The 25,275-nt window shown below is 36.1% G+C and overlaps 1 protein-coding gene across 14 annotated transcripts in view; it reads left to right on the top strand.

Moving 5' to 3' along the window:
• Positions 1-25,275, top strand: part of RERE (arginine-glutamic acid dipeptide repeats) — a 574,348-nt gene that overhangs the window by 141,995 nt on the left and 407,078 nt on the right. For 4 of the 14 annotated variants that reach the window (XM_056795837.1, XM_056795834.1, XM_056795835.1 and 1 more), the window contains one exon: positions 21,004-21,102. The exons of 7 other annotated variants lie outside the window; for them this stretch is intronic. The gene's annotated coding sequence lies outside the window, so the exon portion shown is untranslated. Of the gene's footprint in view, positions 1-9,349; positions 10,366-21,003; positions 21,103-25,275 lie in introns of those variants that run through there. 3 more of the 14 variants (XM_056795833.1, XM_056795841.1, XM_056795843.1) reach the window with 2 other exon arrangements.

The following is a 25,275-nucleotide window of genomic DNA, read 5'->3' on the forward strand; positions in this document are numbered from 1 at the left end:
TACTCATTCTGAAGAGTCAGAAGGAAGCAAAGTTACTCTAAATTGATACAATTTTGCATGAATATTTTTAGGACAGTGGCAAAAATAATCTATAAGACTACTGGTTGGATAAATGGTTTATTAAAAACACTTAATAAATTATGATTTTGATCAAAATTGTGAATCCATTTAAGTTGTTTTCCTCCTGACACATCCATGAAGTAAACAAGCAAACCTTTGATTAGATAAAAGCTCTTTTGTGTTGGTTTTTTTTTTTAACCTCATCTTTACAATACAGGCTATCAAATATAATTTACCAAGTGTTGCTTTCAGAGACCAGATGGATGATAAATGGACATGATCTGGGTTTTAGGAAGGTTGGTTGTTTGATGGTTCTGGTAACATATAAAATTTAACTTACTTTAAAATGGATTTTAGTAATGACAAATCTGATTTGTAGTTGTAAGCATAAATTCATTGGCTTTCAAAAATAGGAAGATGATAAAAAAATTGAAGTATCAAATGGAATTTTGTAAGCAAAATGCTACCTTGTCTGTTGGCTAAGAGTGTGTTGTACTCTGAATGATACAGTTTTAACATAATCTCTTTACAGTGCTCTTCAAAGCAAAATAGGCTAGGGATAAAAGGTTTGTTTGATAATCTGAATTGCCTCAGATTTTCAGTGCAGAATTTGCCTTGCAGGAGGGATGATTGCTAATTTAACATTTGGATCCAGTAATTTCATGTTAGCATAGTGACTTAAAAAGAGTATTAATTCAATAGAAAATTTGTATAAATGGACAAGTATCACTCCTTAAAACCATTGGTAACTGTTGCTCAAAGGCTACAACTTGATGCTACCATAGATACCTGCAATCTCTTTTTTTCTTTCTACTCTTATGCAACTAGATTAAATTTGGAGGTTTTAGATTTATTTTATGGGGCTCCAGACATTGGAATTAGGACAGGTGGCTGGAAAGAAATGAGAGATAGAGTTTTGCTTAATATTAACATGGAATAACATGAAACAGGATGCATTATAAAGTAGTAACATTTCTTTCATCTCTAATAGCTTAACTGATTTCCTAAGTGGGGATGGTGACATCACATCAGAGGGGTATAGATAATGGTTCCAGGAGTTTGAGTAGGAAGGGCTAGGAAATTGGGCTAGGACACAGCTAGGAAGTAAGTGTCTGAGGCTACATTTGAAACCAGTACCTCCTGTCTTTTGGCCTGACTGGTTCTCAAAACACTGTGCCTCCTAACTGCCCCTCTTTTTTCAGTATGATGAATCCTACTCCAAGATTCTTCCTCTTTCTCTGCAGTACAAGCTCCCAAATTTCCCCCTTGTCTTCCACACCCAAATCCTAGATTCCCTCCTTATTTAGATAGATTTTTTGCTTTGAGACATTTTTTGACTGATAGTTATGTGTGATGAAAACCGTTTGGAGGGCACTTGTTTAGATGACCATTTGACAGAAATATGATTTATTAGTATGTAACATGGCAGTCCAAAAAAAGCCAATTTGGACTTGGACATCATTTTGAGGGTCATGCCTTCAATGCCCTTGTTAGATCTCATGTCGACTGTTGTGCTTTCTGGACATCATATTTATTAAAAATATTGACAAACTGCTGTAATATGTCCTGAAAATGCAACTAGGATGATGAAGATCCTTAAGTTCATGACTCATGATGTTGGGTGAACTACTAAAGGAACTGGTCATATGTAGCCTCTAGAAAAGAAAATTCAGGGTAGAGAGAACTGTGTTCAAATATTTGAAGTATTGTCATGTTGAAGAGGGATTAGACTTACCTTGTTTTGCCTTGGAGGGCAGAACCAGGATCATGGGTGGAAAGTGAAAAGAGGTCAATTTAGACTTTCTTAGGAAAAGCTTTCCAAAAGTTGAATGATGTGCCTGGAAAGGTGGTGGATTCCCCTTCCTTGAAGGTGTTCAAGGTTTAGGTGAACAACATGTGTGAATTGAGATGGATGACTTCTATTCCTTCCTACTCAAAAATTATGATTCTTAGGAATATTGTTCATAGCATTGGATAGAGGATTGGACTAGATGATCTCTGGGATCTCATCTATGATTAGTTCTAGTCTTACTGTGTTTATCCAGACTATAATTTAGAATTCTATTTTTTTTAAGTCTTGTTTTCAGAGATTTTTCTCTTTTATTTTTTGGGGCATTTTTGAGTAATTTTTTCAAATGTGAAGCCATGCTTGGCAGAAATAAACTCCATGCCACCATAGCATCTAACTATAATCATGAATCTTTTTACAGTTACACATTTTTCAACTATACAAACTTCCGTTTTTTAAAAGCTTATCTTGCTCTATTGAGAAAAAGACTAATATAGCCATGGATACATTCTGTGGTTATTGTCATTTAGAAAGTGTACTGAATTTTTTTAAAACTCTAGAATGTTAAAGTGATTAATACTCCCCAAATGTAAATAACTTGGTCTTATTTCTGATCTCTGCTTGGCCTTCAATAAAAGATAATACAAGCAGGGCAGTGCTTAATGCATTTTTGTTTGTTCAGTGTAGACTACATTTGGAATGTCAGGAAAATCTCACATTAAAGGATTTGCCCTATTTTGAAGAGATTGTAAAGGAAGCTTTTGGCAGTCACTTCCTTTCACTTGTGAGAATGAGCATGCTTTACATTAGAATAGTAAGCATACCAGAGCCTGCTGATAGGGGTATCATATTTTCCTTTGTAAAGTTAACAAGCTCCCAAGATTTGTGGGGAAGATCAGTGTTTTGTTTTATTGTTAGAATTACTCAAATAATATACATGTTAAAAGGGAATCCTGAGTCTTCCTTTGTACTAAGCTGTGTTTTCTGCCTGTTCAAATGTTTGCTTTGTCCGGAAAATTATATCCAGTTTCTCCCAGATGTGGATCTTTATGATCATGTTTTTTTACTTCATAACAAAACGTAAACCTCTACTTCTTGGTTGAAAATTCGTGCAAATTTGGCATATAATTTTGTCTTAGCAAGTGTGTAATTTTTAAGGGAATGTATATTTTAAAATTGCTATCTCCTGAAATAAAAGCCCATTTCCAGACCGAAGTACCTGGTTTTGGACCAGTGAATTGCCAAATGGGTATACTTTTCTGCTTTTTGTTTTAATCTGGGAAATGATATTCTTTTTATTTTCAATCTGTAGTTTCTATTTTTCATTTTTATGATACATGCTTGGAATAGGGTATTTATTTATTTTATTTTATTTTTTTTACTGGAAAGGAAAATGCTTAACCTTTCTTACTAGGTATTAAATAATAGGGGAAACGAATCAGAAGAAAAAATAATAGCCAAGTTAATGTTTCTGATTAGTAGACATTATAGTATTTGCTGAAATATCTGGCCTGGCTTATGTTTTGATTTCTTGCTGTGAAGATTCCTGCTGTGTTTTTGAGTTAAGCCTTTTCTCATAACTTGCTTCCTAGCAACTTGGCTGGATCCTACAACTGAATGTATTACATTTAGTAGATATCTAAGTGCATAAGGGATCTCATCTTAAACATCCTGCCAGGTCTCTCAGTTCCTCAGCTCGTTCATCTATATGACTCTGTTGTCTTTTTGACCATAACTCTTTCACTGAATGAGAGATCTCTATACCTCAATATTTTTTGTCTTTTCAAGAGACAATTGTCTTTGTAATGGTGTAGCTTTGTTTGTTCAATCTGATTGCCAGTAAATTTTGACATGTAAGAGAAAATGCTATTAAAAATGTTTAAAGCATTTGCCTTTAATTTTACCTGCTTCAAGGCTAAGCTTAACACACTGTCTGGTACATAGTAAATGCTTAATATATGTTCATCACCTTGCTCAAACTTCCATTCCCCTGTTTCTTATTTATTTATTTTTTTATTCTTATATCATTGATCAGGATTATACATCCTGAAATCAGGGTTGTATGCCTATGCATATAGAGGACTGTTGATGAATCCTGAATAACCTAACATATCTGTAGTGGGTTCTCACCCAAAGATGGTGCTGATTTAAGCCTCCCTTCCATTGGAAGCGTTGGCTCCATGGATGGGAAATACATAGACTGGGACTATATAGTTTTCTGGGAGAGTTTTTATCAAAATTGCTAGTTTTATTACTGATGAAGAAACAGAAAAAATTGGGTTTTGTGTGTATTTTAAAGTGTTTATTAACATTCAATAGTGTTTTGTTTGAAAGATACAGTAAATACAAACCATGTTTTTATGTTCATTTTAACCCGTATATAAATGAATTTATTTTGAATCTAAGAACTGTGAACTTTGAGTCTGACCATAATTTTTATCTATACATAGGTATTATAGATTATTGGGAAAAGACCTCAGAAATAAGATGAGGAAACTAAGAATCAGAAAGAGTGAATGTGGGAGTATTTTGTAGTAGAAAAATTATTTTTTAAAAAATTACTGAGACTTGAGTCTGGGGAGATTTGATTTTAAATTCTGGCATTGATATTTACTTTATAAGGTGGGGATTAGATATGTAGAACCTACCTCACAGAATTATGAAGAAGAAATGGAATAATTAATGTAAAATGTTATCTTGAAATACTTTCTGCATAACAAGCCTTTGTGACTTGCTGAAATTAACACAGTTAATGTAGTAGCTGAGTTTACTAGTGAGTAGATAGATAGCTCTTATGAAAATGGAGTGAGACTAGATGAAAGTGAAGGTTTTTTCCAACTCTTTAAATACTATGATCTTTCCACTACCCCTTCTGCTTCCTTTTCTCTCAGGTTTGGGGTGTGTGTGCTGTTTGCAATGGTCAGCCTCTTCTAAATGTGGCTTCTAATGTTATTTTTGGCTCTTTTCAAAAGTGTACATAGTGTAGATTTTGGTGCCATTTTGTTGACATTGAATTTAATTCTTACTAATTAGATATATTGCCAAGTCCAAAAAAGAAAATATTTAGTATCTAACATGAATGGGATTATACTTACTTGTGTATCCAATGCTGAACTCCAAGTACTGTAGCACTTTATTACTCTCTCTGATTTCAGAATCCTACAGATAGCTATGACATTATTATTGCTTGTTGTATAAGTATTACTCTTTAGATATATCCCAAATCAACTTTGTGATTTTTAAAAATTGCTGCCTCTTACTAATCCTGTCCATAGTTTTTCTTTAGGCCACATATAATCTGAAATTTTGCCCTTGCCTCTAATTCATTTGAACAGACTTATATTTGGAAATGACTTTGTACAAGGCACTGGTATCAATTGCAGAAAATGTTTTAGAGGGAAAATATGACATGCAAACACATAAATTGCAAGATTGGCAACATAAAAAGGAAGCAAAATGACCTCATATATGAAGAAAAATTTTGTAAATGTGTGTATACTGAGTATGAAAACTGATTTGATAATCTAATTGTCCAATGGTTAATACAATTCTTAAAAAAATTTCATTCTACTCTGTGGCTATAACCTATAACTGACCTTTAAGTAATAGAATTTATAGATTTCAAATCTATAAATAAGTGAAGAAATACTCATTTAAAAAATAAAATAAAACAAATCCCCATGACTGAATTTCCCCCAGAGGGAAATGCTAAGGGATGTTTTGGAATAATTTGACAATTTTCAATTGTTATAATATTTATTTAACTGCTGCTCTTCATGCCAATTACATTTTAGGGCAATTCCTTTCTTCCTTTTAAAGAGATAATTACTAATGGTTTAAATCAACGATTTTAATATAGATTTGTCCTTAGAAATCTGTATCTGTTGTATATTTTTGTAACATAAGTTTATTATTAGCTGCTTATTAGTAATTAGTAAAAATTAACAAAAGAATTAATTCAAGAAAATTTAGAGGTTTGTAAAATAAACCATCAAATTTTTGATAGGAATGAAATTAAGATGCAGTAAATATTTTGGGTCTTAGAAATGATTGATAGAATACAAGATGTCTGAAGTGTAGCTTCCTTTGTGTAGACCAAGGAAATGTTCAGCTAGAATATGTAGCCATATTCAGATATTTATATTGTCTGAACTACAACAAATTTAGCTCTTTGTCTAGGTGATAATGTGTGGACCTTATTGCTTAACTTGAAATAAGTTGAAAGAATGATCTTTATCAATTTGCAATTTGAAAAATGGCTTTAACTGATATGTAATTTTCATCCTTAGGATGCTGTATCTGCATGGATCACAACCTCTCCATGTCTGAGATAGTCTTTATGAGCTGCTATGGCCAAAAAATTGTCTGGTCATCAAGTAGCTGAATGTAGGCAGATGTTTGTATGCCTTTTTGTTGCTAGGCCAGTACTTGAAGCCTTTCCATTTTGATAGGATCCATTAAAGCTTGTGCTTTACTGACATAAATAATGAGAAGTCAGAATTATCCCCATACCCCATTGAAGTTTATCAGTGTAGGTCTGTGGTATAGGTATCTTTTTAATAATTAACATTTCCCCCCTATCTTTCACTTAAGCAACTTTAGTGCTTTAGTAGGCATATGCTTAATTGGAAGATCTGTTTTGATGAGTTGGTGAAAGGAAAAGTTTTGGGGCTTAAAGTTCCTTCTGAATATTCTTTTAGAGAAAAAAGTCCTACAGCAAATATCAGTTGTTGACTGTCTGTGTTTCCGTTATTACACCAGTGTAATAATAATGTCAAAGTTTCTTTGATTTGTTCACTCAGTTTGCTTAATGGGTTTTTTTCCCTGGAAAGATTTGAACAACTCTTTCTCTGGCTTTCTGACAGTTTAAAAATTTTAATGAACCCTATCAGGATTCTCTCTGGGTAAGTGTTATTTGCCCTTTGATGTATAGCTGTCTTCCCTTGCCCTTCAGCCCCACTCCCTTCCAAAGGGAGGATTGGTCTGCTTCTTCAGCCTGCAGCCTGTGGGAGATTGAAACATAGTCTTCCTCACTTTGTTCTTTCTTCAGAAATTGAAGAGCAAAGATTAAGTGGAAGACAGAAAAAAGGGCCTTCTGGATTATTATTGTATCCAGCAATATCATAAGCATTAGGTCTGACTGCTAGGATGCCTGGAAATTTCAGATTTCTGGGTCATAGCCCTAGTGTTACTTTAACTGGGTTTTTTACTTAATTATAATTGTTAGGATAAAGTCAGATGTCAGCTCACTAGGCTGCATGCTTAGGCCTGTAGAATACTGAGTGCTTTGCTTGTAACTGCATCCGTTGTCTCCTTTCATTATCTGTTAATGGTACTCAACATGACAGGGTTGTTTTGATAAATGGAGTTTGTTGTGAAATCAGGAACTGGATTTGTGTTGGATTGGAGTTGAAGACAACTAGGAGAAATGATATACATAGGTCAGAGATATAATGTGTTCACACATTGTATTGTTTAAAATACATGAGAACTTTCTCCTAATGATCTTTTTAAAAAGAAGCAGATCTATCACTTTTTACATCTTTTCCCCGCTTTTTGAGAAGCTGTTATGCTATTCTAATAGCTAGCAGGAACATTTCATTTCTATAAAGCACAGACTTCAAATAAATTAAATAAAAAGAATGTTTAGTGCTAAAAGTTGAAGATACTTTTCTCCTTTCCATTCATAGTAAAGGATTTAGTAAAATTTATACTTGTCAGAAAAGCTTCAAAACTGCAAACCTATATTGTAACCTTTGTTGCATGTGTGTATTTGAGCAAAATTCAATGTTATTTTTACCTGTTGTTGGCATATTGCTTAATTTGCAGCATATGAAGAATTTAGCTCTAAAAATGGTTCTCTAGTGAATAGAGCTGGTCAGTGAATCCTGTGGCATCACTGAGTTTCCATATCCAAGTTGTTTTTTTAAAGTACCAGTGACTATAAAGTAATAATAAATCTATTTCCTTTTTTAGACTCAAAATCAAAATACCTTTCAGATATGGCAGGATTATTGAATGTGTACCATTTAAATTTGGTATTGAGTGTTGCTTTTTCTCACTAGCACTCTCTAATCCATGACAAATCTGGATTTCCTAGGCTGATTGAAAGGTGAAAAGTACCTTTTGAGGTTCTTTTATGTTTTTGGCTTTCATGAATTAGAAAACAGAAAGCATGGTTGGGCAAATACAGGAGCTGTAGGTTGACTTTGACAGGTATGGTGCTATCACTGAGCCACTTAGATATGACGTTTATTTTCAGGCAGCACATTTCCCTCAGGTTATTCTTTTATTGAGACATTAATGTACAGTGCATTTTGCAGCAGAGCCAGACTTGCACTCTATGGCAGTCTGTACTACCTTCAATTTGTATTGATCAAAGGAGCCTTTTCAGGTAGCAGGGTGTTCTACTTCATCAGCTATCTGTGCATTTGCTGTGTGAGTAGTTTTAGGTTGATATTTTTATCCAACATTGAATGACTTGAATTTTCATTAAGTTGAGGATCAAATGAGTCCAGCAAAAATAATATGGAAACAAGAAAAGTATTTCAGTTTCATCCCAATTTATGTCTGGGAATCCTTGGGTTCTATTCTAAACTCTTATGCTGTTTTGCCACCTTGCTTTGTTGCATTTGTTTTGTCACCAAAAACACCAGGGAAATTATTGTCTTTATATCTTTATATTTCAGGTGCCTATTGTCAAACAAGACTTAATAATTTAGCAAAATTCTGGGATGTTTAAAGACTTAATAGTTATAAGGTCGATTTCTGATTCTTGTGAAAGGGCTGTCCTGAAGATTAAAGGTAGTATTATTGACACCTGAAGTTTATCTTTGGAATTTGCTAACTTTTCTATTTATTTTTGGTTGACATGGAGTTGATCCTTATTTTTTAGGGTACCCAGTTTTTATGGTAAAATGCTAGGCTGCTGTTGTATGAGGACTCATTAAAATAAATTATCTTGTTGCTATCAAGGGATGAATTGCATAAATTTAATATAAAATTAATTTTAATAGAATATATCAGTTTTTCCAGTGCTTGTGGGGAAGAGACTAATTTGAAATTGACAGTTGGTAATTTTGTTTAGATCCATATAGAATGAATTAATGAAGGAGGCTGTAATCTGGTAGCCATTTCATGTATATGCATTTAAAGTCACATGTTAAGGAATGTGCATTTATTGCTTCATCATTAGACGAATTTCAATCAAACCCAATTTAAAACCATGCCTCGCTTAGCAAATGGATCTTTATTCTGCTGTGGAAAAGGGGTGGGAGAGGTTGATTTTTAACAAAATGGCTTTCATGGTATTTGAAAACTGCAACTAATATTGAGATCAGAAATACTCCTGACATCAAGAAATCCATCTTTCTCTTGTGCATCTTTTGAACAAATGCTTTGTGTGTCCTTTCCTATTACTGTTATTTTTTCATCTACATTTGTGAGACGTCAGTAGGTGGTTTGCATTAATATTCCTGGCAGTGGCAGCTTCGGCGGCGGCGGCAGCGGCAGCGGCAGCGGTGGCTGCAGCAGCAGCAGCAGCAGCAGCAGCAGCACCTCTAGAATGTGTGAACTGCTGATCACTCTCGGGGATGCGCTGCCTCTTTAATATCTTGCTTGCAGATGCATTTTCTAGCTGACCACGCTATTAAGAGCTGCCATCAATCACGCAGCCTCTCGGTTCCGGCTGCTGGGGAGGGGGGAAGGGAGAGGGAGAGAGAGAGAGGACTGTAGAGAAGGGAGTCTAGAGAAAGCAGGGGATAAAGCAACAGCGGGAGGAAGCGTAGTGTGAGTGCCTGGCCGGCGAGGCAGGGGGAGGGGGGAGAAAAGAGGAGGGGGGCGGGAATCAAGCCCAGCCCAACCGAGCAAAGCTCAGCAGAGGGGAGAGCTTGGCAAGCGTGGCTCCCCGGGCTCCACGCCGGGTTTTCCTCGCCGCCGCCTCCTGTCTCTCGGAGGCTGTTCTTTCTCTCCTCTGGTGTCTGGGTAAAAGACAAGAGCCTGGGTCACAGGCATGTGGAACTGTCTGCCCCGCAGCTGAGGCTGGAGTGAGCCGAACCTCCGCGGCCGCCGGTGGTGCCTGGATTGTGGCTGCTACAAGCAGCCGCAGTGACCACGGACTGGGCGCCTGCCTGAGAGTGGGGGACCCCAGCACCCCAGGCAGCTTCTGGGGAGCTCTGCACTCGGGCGAGCGCCGCCGGGAGGGAGGCTCCAAGTCGGGCAATGCTCTTCACTTCCCAGCCGGCCCCGGAGCAGCGCTGCGCCGCTGAGAAGCTGAGGGGGCCTCCTTTTGTTTAGCAAGTGCATCTCATTCCCCTCCCCCCTCCTCTCCCTGCCCTGCTCCTTCCTTCTCTCCCCACCTTCCTGCTTTCTTCTCATCCCCTGCTTTGGGGCCCCGACTTAGTATCAGGTCCCCTATGAGGTTGGAAGCAGCCCTGCAGCCCTGCTGCTGGCTCCGGAGGAGGAGGAGGAGGAGGAGTTCTGCTGGGGTCAGCTTGTAACAGCTGCTGAGACTGCAGGCAAGTGGCGTTGGCCCATCCCCTGCCAAGAATTGGCGAGATTAAAACCCAAGACCGGCAGAGTGGGTGAAGCGAGGGCCATGCAAGTGGCCAGGGTCTGATCCAGGAAGAATTGGGGCAGGACCTTGGCATTCCCTCGGGATTGTGAATGAGAGTTGTTTAGGAAGGGTGGGAAAGCTTTCCAGTTGTAGGCCTGGAAATGAGTTCCAGTGAGTTTGAGGATTTCAAAGGTCTGGGATTTGCATCTTGCTATATAGACTAAAATCTGTAATGCTCCAAAGTTGTTTATGCCCAGCTGCTAAAAAGGAGTGCTCAATGTGGAAGTTGACCTCACATGTTCTTGAAGGATCAAATGTGGTAGTGTCTTTCCAGGAATAGGCAAGGAGTACTGCCTGTTTACTGTATATCTACTTAGACACTTCTGGTTTAATTTTTTAATTGCTGAAACCTCAGAAACTCAGTGTAAATAACCTACAAGATTTGGGCAGAGAAAATACACTACTGTGTGTTTAGTTTTCTCTCTAAGCAAGAAAAGTTGGATTGATTGTTTAGATGAGCTAAGACGGTTACTTCAGTAGCACTTTTTGCTTTGCCTGCTGTTGGCTGAAAAATTAAAAAGAATTACTTATGCTCATTTGTTAAATATTCTTATAAAGAAAGCACTTTTGTGCTATGGAGGTTAGAAATACAATTTACTTTTCCAGTATAAACTTGAATACCTTTTCCTGCAGTAGCTAAAATGCAGGAATATCCTAGAGGGAGATTCTTTTAAGTTTTAATTGGTACAATCTTTTGGTGTTAGGTGGTGGCTTAAAACAATGTTTACTCAAATCTTGTTCTCAGTTGAAGTGACTGGAGACCTGCTTGACCACTTTCTGTTTGTTGAGAAAGAAACCAGCTCCACTTTGTTTTACAACCAGCTTTTAGGCTTCTCCTGAGCACATGTGGCACTGCTCTCCATGGGGCATTGTTTGCCTAGAAGGCCTCCTTTCAGCCATATGGAAATTTTTTTAATGGCATGTGAATGAAAATGGCGGTGGACTAGGAGACTAATTTTCCCCCTTGTAATTGTGGGCTTTTGTGGGGAGAGGCTTGTTAGTTTTAGGCTTAGAAAATAATTAAAAGTTGAGAACAGAGTTGTCAGAGACTCAAAATCTGGTGTTGAAATTCAAACACTGGTTTCTGGAAATATTTGCTTGGAGCTTGTATGTAAAGTAAGCACTATCTAAAATTTGCAGTGTGGAATAATATCCCAGTGTGAAGCAGTTGTTTCTAGATGGAGTCAACTCAATATTTTTATTTGTGGGTCTTTCAGGAAAGAGCATTTTTTAATATTAACATTGCTTAGTAAATAACATAAGGCAGACATTTTAGATGTTTAACAGCAAGTTCAGAATTGTGTGGGAGCAACATTTAGAACCTTTTATTTTTTTTTCCAACCCTGTAATTTAGTTGTGTTTAAACTATTTTATAAAGATCTCTGGGATCAGTGAAAGGTGGTTTTGAGTCCAGAGTACTTGAGTGCTTATTGTACTCTGGCTGGGCCTGGTGCTTGGCAGGCAATGCTTGAAATGTTATTTGATCTGGCTGCACGATAGAATTGACTAGGATTACACCATTTCTTTCCCTGTGGCTGTTGAATGTGGTGCACCAACGTGTGCTGTTCAGCAACATATTTAAAGACTTAAACTGCATGCATTCACTCTAAGCAGGTTTCCAGAGAAAGGCTGTTTAGATTTTTGTCTTATTTTGTGGTTTTGCATTTATGAATTGAGGCAAAAGCTGATGTAATATATCTGGGCCACTTCCTGTGTGTGTGTGTGTTGTTTATATTTTATGGTTTGTATTGAGTTCCAATTTTAAGAATGTATATGTGTGTGTGAGGGGTGTTGTATGCTTATATTTTATGGTTTGTGGTGAATTCCTATTTAGGCATTTGTGATTATTTCTCAGTGCTCACATACATACTATATGTCATAAATATAAAAATATATTTTTAGGTGTCTTCAGTGACACCTTCTTATACCTTACAGTTTGGGGGTGGTAGAAAAGTACATGTGAAGGAGGACAGAACTCCTTAAATTTGTTATAAAGGTTCTCTAAAATTCTTCTGTTTGCAGACTAGCTTCTTATTTTAATTATTGCTACTATGTATACAACTGTTAGGTCATAGTGCATTGGCTTCTTTCTTCAGTGTAGTTTTATTCAACACTGGATGGTTTTTGAAAGTGCTGGGCAAATGCTTAATCTTTCTCCTTCCATTACACTTATTGCTTCTTTTTTATGGGATAGAAGATTTGCATTTATATACTCATGCCAGTATTTAATTTATAAGAGTTTTTATTTGTGGTTTTGAAGGGGGAAAGGGAAACCGAGTAATTTATTAATAGACTTTGCACAAACCAGCTTGTTCTAAGGTCAGAGGGTTTTTGCTAGCTATTGTGTAGCTTAAGATTAGGCAAAGAAATTAACCATTTTATAATGACCTAGCAAGTAATTTCATTTGCCCTATGAAATAAGCAATTATAAAACTATTATAAAACTGATCTCACACACCCTACCTCCCCACCCAAAATCAATATTAAGTGTACAATCCTTATCCCTGTTTATTTAAACTTATACCACACAGCTGCTAAGCTTTAAAGCAGACAGTGGAACATCCTCTCCCCAACCCCCCCCCCCCCCAATATTTCATTAAGGGTGGTTAATACTATGTCTCAGAAATTTATTTAGACAGATTTATAGTACCTTCGTAGCCAGCCTTAATTTTGTAAAAGTAAATTTCCTAATTCAATAAAATCTGAATGTTTGTTGATATCTTCTTATCATTCTACCTCTCTCTCATGTTTTGTCCTATCCAGTCCATCTAATATAATTTGTATTCAACATAGGCCTATGACTGAGCCATAAAATATATCAGCAGTAACCTTTTCCACTTTTTAATGGTCCGGTCATTTCTTACATATTTACTTTTGTATTGAGAAGAATATTCTTCAAGCTCAAGAAACTGATTGGTATTGACAATATTATGTAGACTAGCATTTTTTTAAAGGCACAAAAAACAAAAGCAAAAATGCTTGAAATCTGTTTAATGCATATGGCTAATATGTTGTCTTTATTTGAAAACCAATTAACTGATTGAAGTCAGGGTCAGGGTGGCAGGAGGAAAAGATTGGTTGAGTGAGAAGGCACTTTTGGGTGTTCTTTGGAGAACTGGCAGAATCTTTAAGAGAATAGGTTATTTTCTAGAAAATGTGACATAATGAAACGTACTATAAACATAAAGAGTAGTTTATAATTTATATGTTAACATATCTTGTAGCACTTAGAGAAATTGCTTAAAATAATAAACACCAAAGGTAAGTTCCTAACTCATAAATGAGTTGTATTTCCAAATTCATTTAGATTGAGAGACATTTGCTTACGGTGGTTAAGATTCCCAGGCAAAGCTATACAATTAGTTTCCAGCCAGTAATATGTAAAGTACTCTTGTTTATAGTAAAGTGTTGTTCAAATACTGATAAATATTAATTTTTAAAAAGGGAAGAATTAAGTTTTTTTGTTATTTTTAATCTTGAATGCTGGTACTGGAAGAAAAATAGTTTTAAGAGAGAAAAAGCGGGTTTACTAGGTGGCTCAGTGGTTTTATGGCCAAGCTTGGAGTCAGGAAATCCTGGGTTCAAGTGTGACTGCAGACACTTCCTACCTGTATGATTCTTGGCATGTGGGGTTTGTATTGCTTAGCCCTTGCTGAGAAAGAGAGGGAGAGGGATTTGTAGATGTTCAAGTGAGCTTTTAAGAACAGTAGAGTTTTATTAGCTTATTTTTAAAATTTCACATTAAGACTTGATAAAAAATTTTTTTTCATTGATATAGATGCATTATTAGCAATTCATATATTTATCAGCTATGATTGTCATTATTTTGCTATAAAAGATTTTGGATGGGGGAAGAGAGGCTAAAGACAATATTTGTAAAACAAAACAAATCAATTATTGTTTAGTAGTGACTTGATGGACCAGTGTATGGGGTTTTCTTGCCAACTATATTGATATGATTTATCATTTCCTTCAGTGGATTAAGGTAAACAGAAGTTAAGTAAATTGCTTAGGATTATGAAGTATGTAAGTGTTTGAGGCTGGATTTGAACTCAAGTCTTTATGATTCCAGGCCCTATTCTCTATTCATTGAACTACCTAACTTCCCCTAGCAATCAATAAGCTTTTATTAATAAATGAATAATAAAATAGTTATTACGCCTATTTTATGAGCTAAGCACTGCTAGAAAATGGGGATATAAAGATAAAAATAACCTCTGTTAAGGGAAATAGCATATACACATGTAATTAAATACAACATAAACAAAAAGAAAAGTAATTTGAAGGAAGGTAAACAATGACTTTTCCCCTTGAGCTTGTAGGAAGCTAGATAGGGTGAGACAGAGAGCATTGCAAGAATTGGACAGACTTTATGCCAAGGCCTGAGATAGTAGATGGATTTTCATGTGAAGGGAACAGCATTAGTTTAGTTTATTAAGGTCATAGAGTCATAGATATAGAACTGGAAGGGATCTTGAAAATTGTCTACTCCAGAGTTGGTGAACGAGACCACATGCCCAAACTGCACCTTTAAGCCACCTGTGATCCTTCTCATTACCTCTGAGTGTGGAGGAAGGAAGTGCCTGCATTGGCTATTGGGGAGAGGGGCAGGGCATGCAAAAATGTCCTCAGGCCTGGTGGAGAGGGGGAAAGTGCAACCTCTTCCTCTGGGGCATGTGTTCCACATCTTTGCCCTACTCCAAAGCCCTTATTTTATAGATTAAGACACCACACAAGTAGTAATGATCCAGTTGAAATTTGAATTCAGGCCCTCAAACTCCATAGTTCTCTCTACTGTACCATAGTTCTTTTGGAATTCAATTTGATTGGATCATAGACTGTGGGAGAGTAATGCACTATAAGCCTGCAAAGGTAGATTGGAAGCAAATTGTGAAGGCCTCTAAATACTAAACAGAAAAGTTCATATTTGATTGTAGAGACAATAAGAGGTGCCACTGGAACTCTTTGAACAGGAGAATAATGGAATTTTAAGGATACTACTTTGGTAGTTCTGGAGAATAGATTAGAGAGAGAAGACTTAAGGTTGGAAGACTCAAGGAGCCCATTGATACTATTGTAATGCTTTTATATGCTATTATAATCCGTGGGAGAGGTCCTGAGAGCCTGAGATCCTAGGATGGTTGTCATATGAATTGAGATAAGGGGATGATTAGAGGAGATATGTAGAGGTGATATCAATATGACTTAGCAAGTGATTAAGATTCTTGGGATGAGGAACAATGAAGGGTAGAGAGTGGATTTTTTTTTTCAAACCTTTATCTTCTGTCTATATGTTCCCCGGCAGGAAAGGGTTAAGGGCTAGGCAAGTTGGGATGAGGGTACTTGCCCAGGATCACACAGCCAGGAAGCATCTGAGGATCAAATTTGAACTTGGGTCCTCTAGATTCCATGCCTGGCTTTCTATCCCTGGAGCCCCCTACCTGCCACAAAGACTGAGTTTTGAGTTGCGAACTTGGGTAGTGATGGTGATGCCCTCAGTAGTAATAAGAAGGTTGAGGAGGAGAGGTAGTTTTTGAAGGAAAGATCATTATTTCTGTTTAGGACATGTTGATTTTTAGAGGTCTGGCGCCTATCTCTAGTAGGCAGTTGATTATGTGGGATTGGAATTTCCAAGAGAGACTTGAGTAAGTTTGAGAAGGAGATTGCCTGAATTAGAATTAATTGACCTGTGATTGTAAGGGATTTAGGAAGGAGTGGAAGAAGTAGATGGAAAGTGTTCAGTCTTCCACTGAGCTGGGTAAAAAAAAGTAAGATGGTGGGAAAGAGAAAGTTCCTGTCTACTTACCTACCACATCCAAAATAATCTAGCTGTTACCTAGAACAGCTCAGATATGTTCTGAGTTTCAGCCTGTAATATGATCCTGCCATGCCCTGGTTTCTGCTGCCAGATTCCTTTTCTGACAGAGTGGGAGAAGCAACCTGAAGCAGGACAATTTACACTGGAACATGATGTCGGCATTTCTCCTTTTTATGTTGTGTTGTCTGGGTTTTGGAGTTGAAAAATTCACTACTGAGGACTGACAAATATTGATGAACAGCTCATATTACAATTCAGTACTTCAGTGGATCTACATTAATTCGTGTGTACACTCCCTCCACAGATGCATGACTGTATTAGATATGCAAATTGCCCATCCTTGCATGTGCCCTTGTTGCATGTTTTCCATATTTGCTTCCTGACTTTCTTCCCATCAATACCATGTGTATTTGTGGGAAAGTGCACCCTAAATAGATGGAGATGATGTTTTAATTTCCTTTGCTTTGAGCTAATTGTGCACTTTGTGTAACTCTCGAAAGAGTGGCAACTTATCTGCTATGTATTGAATTGGGCATATGGGCTAAATCTATCATGGTTGAGACCATGCTTTCTGGAAAAGCTAAGTCAGTCAGTTGGCACTTAAATGCCAGGAACTGTGATAGAGACTTGTCTCTCCCCAAAACAAAAGGGAAAACATTGGCCTTGCCTTGGGGGAAACAACATGCAAACAACTGTGTCCAAATAATACATCATACAGGGTAAGTGGGAGGTAATTTCAGAAGGGAGGTACTAGGGAGGGGATTGGGAAGGGCCTTTTGCTGAAGGTGGAATTTGAGCTCTCTTGATTGAAGCCAGTAGTGAATCAATTACTTTTTTTTTGTCATCAAACTAACAATAGATATAGCCACATTTTACATTCTCTATGACTTTGAAGAAATGAGTGTCTGCATAAAATCAATCTCTGAAAATCTTTCCAATCCCATTTTATTATTTTCTTCCAAATACCCTTCATGTGCACTGGTCTTGCCCTTAAAGATTTTATAGATAGGTGTTGGCGTATGATTTGGCAGTTGCTTATAGATTCTTTGTTGCCTTTTAAAAATAATGGTATCATCTGTGATCTTTTTCAGTTCTTTATCAATCTTTCCTGCTATGATATCTTGAAGTTTGACCTCTGAAACATTTTTTTTGTCTCCAGTTAAGATTCTGTCTGTTATCTGAAGAGCAAGTTTATAACTAGATAAGTAATTGCCTTAAAACCTACATACTCATCATACCAAAGTTGGATGCTGAGTGATGATGACTTTATTTAGTAAATCCTGAAAAAGTGACCTCTGTTACTTGTGTTCAACTTCATCTTTCCTATCCCTCCCTCTAGAACCCTTATGTTCTGTGATACTTGGCAGTATTCCTTCTGATTTCTCTTAATACCTTGAATAGTTTCAGCTATTAAAGGAGCTTTTTATTCCTGAGAACTATTAGGTTACTGCATAAGGGGTCAGATGTAGCCATTACTACTTCCATTCCTGTCATTTCTCATTTTCTCTCCTATATTGATGGTGAGAGGGTTTTGGGCATAAACTTTACCACCCCTCTAAAGGTCAGTCATTCAGTATTTATTTATGCCTACTATGTACCAAGCATTAGTGCTAAGCACTATTAATAGAAAGAGCTTAAATATTTGTAGTAAGGAAAGTGACTGATTAATAGTTTATCAGATTTGAAAGTAAAACTGAGAATTTTAAGAGTTTTCTTTACTATGAATGGGAATGTAGTAGTCAAAGTCATGAATCTTTGAGAATCTAAAGCTTCAGCCTATTTAACATGACTTTCAAAAGGGTACATTAAAGATGAATCTAAAAGATATAGAAGTTGATCTCTGGTAGAATTTCATTTTCAGTGAAAAAAGTATTTAAAAAAGGAACATATAATTTTGTGAAAGTAGCAAACAATTTTGTGAAAGACTAGGGCTGTCTTATGTACTATAATCACATAGACACGTTGGGATACCTGGAGTTAAGAAAAAAGTAGACCTAAGATATTAAAAAATAAAATAAGGAAGAGTAGCCTTTGAAATTGATATTCTTTTTTTTTAACCCTTACCTTCCTTCTTAGAGTCAATACTGCGTATTGGCTCCAAGGCAGAAGAGTGGTAAGGGCTAGGCAATGGGGGTCAAGGGACTTGCCCAGGGTCACACAATTGGGAAGTGTCTGAGGCCAGATTTGAACCTAGGACCTCCCATCTCTAGGCCTAGCTCTCAATCCACTGAGCTACCCAGCTGCCCCCAAAATTGACATTCTTTAAGTCTTATCTTTATAACTAGTTAACAAAATAATGCCTTAAAAATTAGGTAACGTGTTTAAAGACATGTGAACCATGCCCAATCATTAAGTTGGCTTTATTAGATCAAATTGTGCTAGGCAAACTTGATGACTTTTTGATAGAAAAGAGAACAAATGGTTGAAGAGAGTACTCTAGATCTTTTATTTGCTCTTTTGTGAAGTACTCTGTTCAAATCAAGCAGAGCAGCTAGTGAATTGAAGTGTCTACTTATGTTCCTTGCACTGTGCCAAGTGGTAGGGATAGGAAAAGACAAAAAATGATTGCCCTTGCCCTTAAGAAGCTTACATCTAATGGGGAGACAAGAAGCAAACAAATGTGTAGAAACAAGCTATATACAAAAGTAGAGATTATTAAAACAGAGAAGGCACTGTGACCAGAGAGAGCCAAAATCTGAACAAGTATGTGAAGCTATAGAATAACTAAAGTGAGAAACAACAATTCTAAAAAGTTTATATCCAGTATGTGTTATAGAAGACAGGTAGGTGGCTAAAACACTGAGCCTGGACTCCAGGTCAAATCTAATCTCAGACACTTCCTAGTTTTGTGACCTGGGAATAATTATGTAATCCTTTTCTGCCTCATTTTACTTAACTGTAAAAGGGGGATGATAATAATAGTAATAGTAACTACCTCTCAAGATTGTTTTGAGGATCAAATGAGCACATAGTAGGCATTTAATAAATGCTTTTTTCCTTCCTTAGAAATAAAACATGTTACTAAAAATTCATGGTACACTAACTGAAGATTTAGAAAAGCCCATTGTGAACTGACTTACTGTGTTGCCTCAGTCTTTACCATGAGGATAATGATGATATGAATACTTAATGTTTACATTATGTATTTATACTATATTTGATCCTTATGATAACTTCATGAGGTGGATAAGTCAGGTAGGTATTAGCCTTTTTTTTTTTTAATGAAAAAGTTGAATCTTACAGGTGTGTAACTTGTCCAAATTTATATAAAGGGCAGAATTGGGAATAGAATCTTCCAGTATTTTGTATCTGACTGCTACCTTTTCTGCTGTTGAGCTGCCCTCCAAGCCTTGTCACATTCAGTGTTGTTGACAAGGAATATACCAATTTGTTTATGTCGATACTTGCAGGGACTAAATATGGAACTAAAATGCAGACTTTATTCATTTACCTCCAACAAACAAAAGGCAGCTTGCATTCTAGAGCTGAAAGTCATGGGGCCTAAAAAAGTATTCTCATCACCAATTTTAGAATTGTGGTTATAACCAAAGAATGGTACTGGGTGAAAAGTCTTTAGTCATAATGAGTTTGAAGTGCTGGCGGGACATTTAAATGGAAATGTGTAGTAGAAAGACAAGTAAGCCTAGGCTTCCCTGAGAGAAGGAAGGAGAGATTTATTTGGGAGTTCTTTGTCTAAAGGTAACCCGAAAGCTTACAGAGAGTACCTGAAGTCTTCATGGGAGAGTCAGAGGACAGTGATAAATTGAAAAGAGAAGATAATTAAAGTAAATTAAAGGGTCTTCAAAAATGGATTGGATTTGAATAGTAGGAGATTATAGTTGAGAGGATTTCCATTCAATATAATGGTATGGTCAAAAGTAACACATTAGCCTAGGTAGCTTATTAGAAAAACAAGGCAATTTGGGGCCAGAGTGTAGCCCAGTCATGAATGTCAGAGTAAGGACTTTGGGCAGTCACTAGGGGGCCATTAGATATTTTTTTCAGAAGATTTCATTTATTCTTGTTTGAAATTTTTAATGAAAAATTTCCACATAAGTTTTCCAACATTATATTATCCAATTGTTGCCCATTTTTCCCCCTCCCTTCCCTCCTTGAGCTGGCAAGCAGTTCAATCTGGGTTATACATATATTATCATATATTTCCATATTATTCAGTTTTGTAAGTGAATAGTCTCATAAAACCCAAACCCCAAAACATATACCCAAATAAACAAGTGATAAATAATATGCTTTCATCTACATTCCTACTCTTAATAGTTTTTCCCTGGAGGTGGATAACATTCTTTTTTTATAAATCCTTCAGAACTGTTTTGGCTTATTTGTCCATTAGATATTTTTGATCAGGGAATAATATTAGTTTTTTTAAAAGGTAACATTGAAGTAGTACTTTAAAAACATTTTCAGTTTCAGTTCAATTGAACAAATATTTAAAGTCTTAAATGTAGAAGGTTCTTTATACGTATTATGTGCTATCTTAGTTGACTAACTTGTCTCGTAGGCTTGCCGAGGTTTACTATCTTCCTCTATAAAATGAAGATAATAAAACCTGGACCACTTACCTCACAGTGTTGTTGTGAAGTTCAGGAGATAATATAAGTAAAGCTGTTTGCAAAATTTAGATTGATACATGCTTCTTTTATTAAAGGCTGGTAGTATTATTATATTATTGTTTTATTTAATTTATTTATTTTTTTTTTACAGATAAGGAAACTGAGACTCAAGCCACTTGCCTAAGGTCACAGTTAGTGTTGGAGATAGAGCTTTAAGTGATTGTTGAATGGAATTGGTATCAGAATCTAGGTACTGGAAATCATTGTATTTTCTCCCCATGGTACAAAAAAAAAAATTATCCACCAGTTTTGTACAGGATCAAATGAAATAATAGATATATGAAAGCATTTGAAAAAAGTATAAAATGTTTTATAAATGTAAGGGATTATTACCCAGATTTATTGTGAGAACTTTTAGAACACATAAAGTGAGTGATGGAATTCTCATTGCTTTTAGGTGTTTCTTACCATTATAGGTTTGAAATGGACAGTATGTAGGAAGGATTACCAATTAGATCTCTTACCCACCTTTATTTTTCACGGTGTGAATAACTTTTTGCCACTATCCTTAAGTTAGGGCTAATTTCTATAAGAGTTTTATGCCATAGAAAGAACACAATTCAATGAGTAGCTTATGCCATTTGAAAAATTACTTAAGTCAAAAGCCTCCAGATGGTGTGTGCTGCTGTGTTCACAGCTGTATTTACCACTTCCTCACCAGATTATCTACTAATAATTTTTAAATAGCTGGTTAGGAACAGTGGTATGTTCAGGTCTCTGCTGGTTTTGAACTACAATAGAAATAGTTCATTTTTCTGTATGCTTTTCAGTAAAATTCCATTGAAATGACTTTAAATCATTTTAATGCAGTATTAAGACTGTATTCAAGATATCAGGGTTGGGTCACATTTGTGCTTTGCAAAAATCTTTAGGTATTTGCTTATTTGCTAAAGGGAAAAAACCCCATTTTGCGGAGGGAGGTAGATGGATATGAAATTATCATACCAGCGAAAAGTACCTAATTCATCTCATATATAAAAGAAACCTCCAATTGCAAAATACCCTGACAAATAGTCAGCCTTTGTTGAAAAATCTTCAAGGAGGGGGAAAGTAATCATTACCTTGTAAGGCTGCCTGGGCCACTTTAGCTAACTGTAGCTGTTGGGAAGCTTGTCCTCACATCAAGCCTGAACTCTGTTCTTGCCTTAGAAATCTTAGCCATTCATCCTACTCCCTTGTGAACATCCTGAACATTATCATCTTATTTTACTTGTAATTAACTGGTATCTGAAAAGGCCATATTAGATGTATTTGAAATGACTTCTTCTGTGGTTATAGACCTCACTCTATTATTTAGTTTTTATTAAAATTATTGTCAAAGCACACAAACACACATAGTAATACTTTGCAGATATTTAGTAGTAGTGGGATATCTTATATTATTAAAATTTAATTAGTTCTGCAAGATGCATATAAACACTGAAGTTGTCTCAGTTATTTGTGAATAGTTTAAGACAGTTATGAAAATAAATGTACCATAGTCTATTGGCATTGCTCTTCATTATTTTTGAGCAAATGGCATATGTAGCTATTAATAATGTATTTATAGCTAAAATTCTAAATTGGGCATTGAAGAACTAAAAATGGTCTTTATCACTGGGTTTTCTTATTTGAATAATAATGAATAAGAATAAACTTTTTGTTTAGTTTGCTGATAATTTGAAAAAATATGGAACCAAAGAAAGAGTAATTAAATTTAAATTTAATTTCATCTAATTTCTTACCTCTGTAGGTATCATATTTTCATAGTAATATGATTTCTTCACAGTATAAATCCTCCTTTGGGGTAATATATGTTCACCGAGTGTATGTTCACCTCTTAAAATAACAACAAAGGTTGAACAATAATAAAGTTAAATTTACTTTGAGAGAATTCTGACAATAAACATGCAATCCTGAGTATGGTTGGAGGAAGCTTTTTGAATTTTGACTTTTGAATGGAGAGACATAGTATTGAAAAAATTGTAAATAATGAAGAAATGTCTTCTTTAGGAATAAACATTCATTGAAAGAATAATATTTTATTGTAATGAATTTTGTACTTATATTCCAACCTCACATTTCTGATTTGACAGCTGGATTAGAATTCTGGCTTCCTCTACTGTTTCCTCTGGTGTAGGGGGGAGAAGGCTGTAAATTTTACATTAGTAGCACTGCTGCTGATTTCCTCCAGAGGGAACAGTGCAAACTTCAAAGGAATGATTCAGTGTGATTAAGCTCTTTTGTGAAAATGGGCATAATTCAGATGCAACAGTATCAGTCTTGTAGTAAATAAAAAATTTAGTGTTATTATTTTTTAGAGCAGTGTCATTTTCCTTTCCTGGTTTTGCTTAAGAAACAAGAAGATAAGGAAGAGGAGATAGTTTATTAGTTTTTATTGTAAGGGGGAAAAACTTAAAGGTCTGTCAATGAGCCTTTTAAATACTCTAATAGATTCATAACGTTATTGAGTTTTTTTATGTGGACGTAGAAGGCCCTTCCAGTGCAAATTGTAGCCCATCCTGATTCTTGTCCATGAATTTTCCCCAGAGGATTTCCTCAACTCAGCAGAGGCTTTTTCTTTTAACTTGGGCACCAGTGAAACACACAGGTTGCGTCTGTCTGCTACTGCTTTTTTCCATTCACTGTCCTAGTGAAATCTTTTATGTCACCATTTCTTTTTGTGCGAGTCACCTTTGATGGGATGCTGTCTGCCACATTGACACTCATCTTGCAAATGTCTATTGCCTTTTGGCTCAGTGGGAATTTTGATTCTTCAGAGATTTTTGTCTTATAATTTACAGCCATATGGCTTTTCTGGAAGAATATTGGTGTTTAAAAGATTCTGTATATTTTTTCTAATTGGAGAGCAGTTTAGAAGCACTGAAATGGTGTTCAGTTTCCCAAAGGAATTCAGCCTATCCTCTCTTCTCTCTGGCCTTCTGGATCACTGTCCAGTCCTCTCCAAGAAATATGTAATGAGGGCCTTACTGATGCGACTCCCCATCCAGCTGTATCAAGTCTTTTTAGCCTGCCTGTAGAAGTGCATTCTCTTAGGCAATTCAAGGAGTAATCCAGTCTCTCTTTTTCTCTTAAGAATAACACCTGGAAAGCTTGTAGCTCTTAAATGTTTTTAATTGCTACTGATTCTCTTACCTTTTTTTGTTAAAAAATATTGCTGCATAATTGCTTTAAATGTCTGGGAATATCCCTTTGCTCCATTGATTGATTAAAAAGGCAAGGAGTGGATTGGGGGTGGGGCATGAAGTCTTTTTTGTAATCTCTGCTTTGACTGGATAAATAACTTTCTCTACAAGGTCCTGGGCTTCCTCATCTATAAAATAGTGGGTGTTGAACTAGATCATCTCTTAAGTTTCTTTTCAGATTTTATATTTCTGTCATAGTACTAAATGTTATTTATATGGTACCTTAATGTTTACAGGAGAGGTGACATCCTTTCTCATGTCTTTGCGAGAAACAAACTACAGATTTAGCCCCCATTTAACAGATGAGGAAACTGAGGCTCAGTGTGGTTAGATAGTTTATACAACATTAGAACTTGGAAGTACTAAGGCAGATTCTGGGTTCCAAGTCTTTATGACTCCAGATCCAGTGTTTACAGAATCACAAGTTTCAGCACTGAAAGGCAACTTAAAAGTAATTTCTTATAACTGTTATGTCTACATGAATCCTTACTCCATCCACATGAATACCATCTCTACAGTCACAGGAAATGATCTTCCAACCTTCACTTGGAAAGTTTAAGTTAGCAACAACTCACAGCTTCCTCATGCATTGTCTTCCACTTTTGAGAAGCTTTGATTTGTTAGGAAGTTTTTTTTTTCCCCTAACATCAAGTCCAGATTTGCCACCCCCTTTTAATTTCTACCTATTACTTGTAGTTTTCTCTGTATGGGTAAACAGAGCAAGTCTAATCTCTTCTACAAGACAAGCCCTTTAAATACTTATATAGTTGCATCCTTTTTCTCTGTTTCATCTTCCAGGCCCCCTTTCCCGATTCTTCTCCAGGCTAAAATAAGTATCTCCAATTCATCCTGCAATCATCCATCCTAAGTATTTTGTAGCTCCCTCACCATTCCAGTCTTCATGAATGGAAAGGCTGAATGAGTGTTGGTAGACTTTGTTGTATCTAGGATTCTTGCATAAGTATGAGTTGGACTAGAAGGCTACTAAGATCTATTCAGGTTTTTAAATTTTTTCTCTGAAAAAACCCTAACTTCAGTAAATCTTTGCCTGAATTATCCCTCCTTAAAAGCTTCTTACCTTTATCCTGCTTCTAGATTTGATTTTATTTTGGTTACTATTGCTGGAGAGTTTCTCCATTCAAATGTTGCAATTTCCCACATATAGATTGTGAGAGCTC

Source organism: Monodelphis domestica, chromosome 4 (assembly GCF_027887165.1).
Source record: "Monodelphis domestica isolate mMonDom1 chromosome 4, mMonDom1.pri, whole genome shotgun sequence".
Classification (NCBI taxonomy): Eukaryota; Metazoa; Chordata; class Mammalia; order Didelphimorphia; family Didelphidae; genus Monodelphis; species Monodelphis domestica.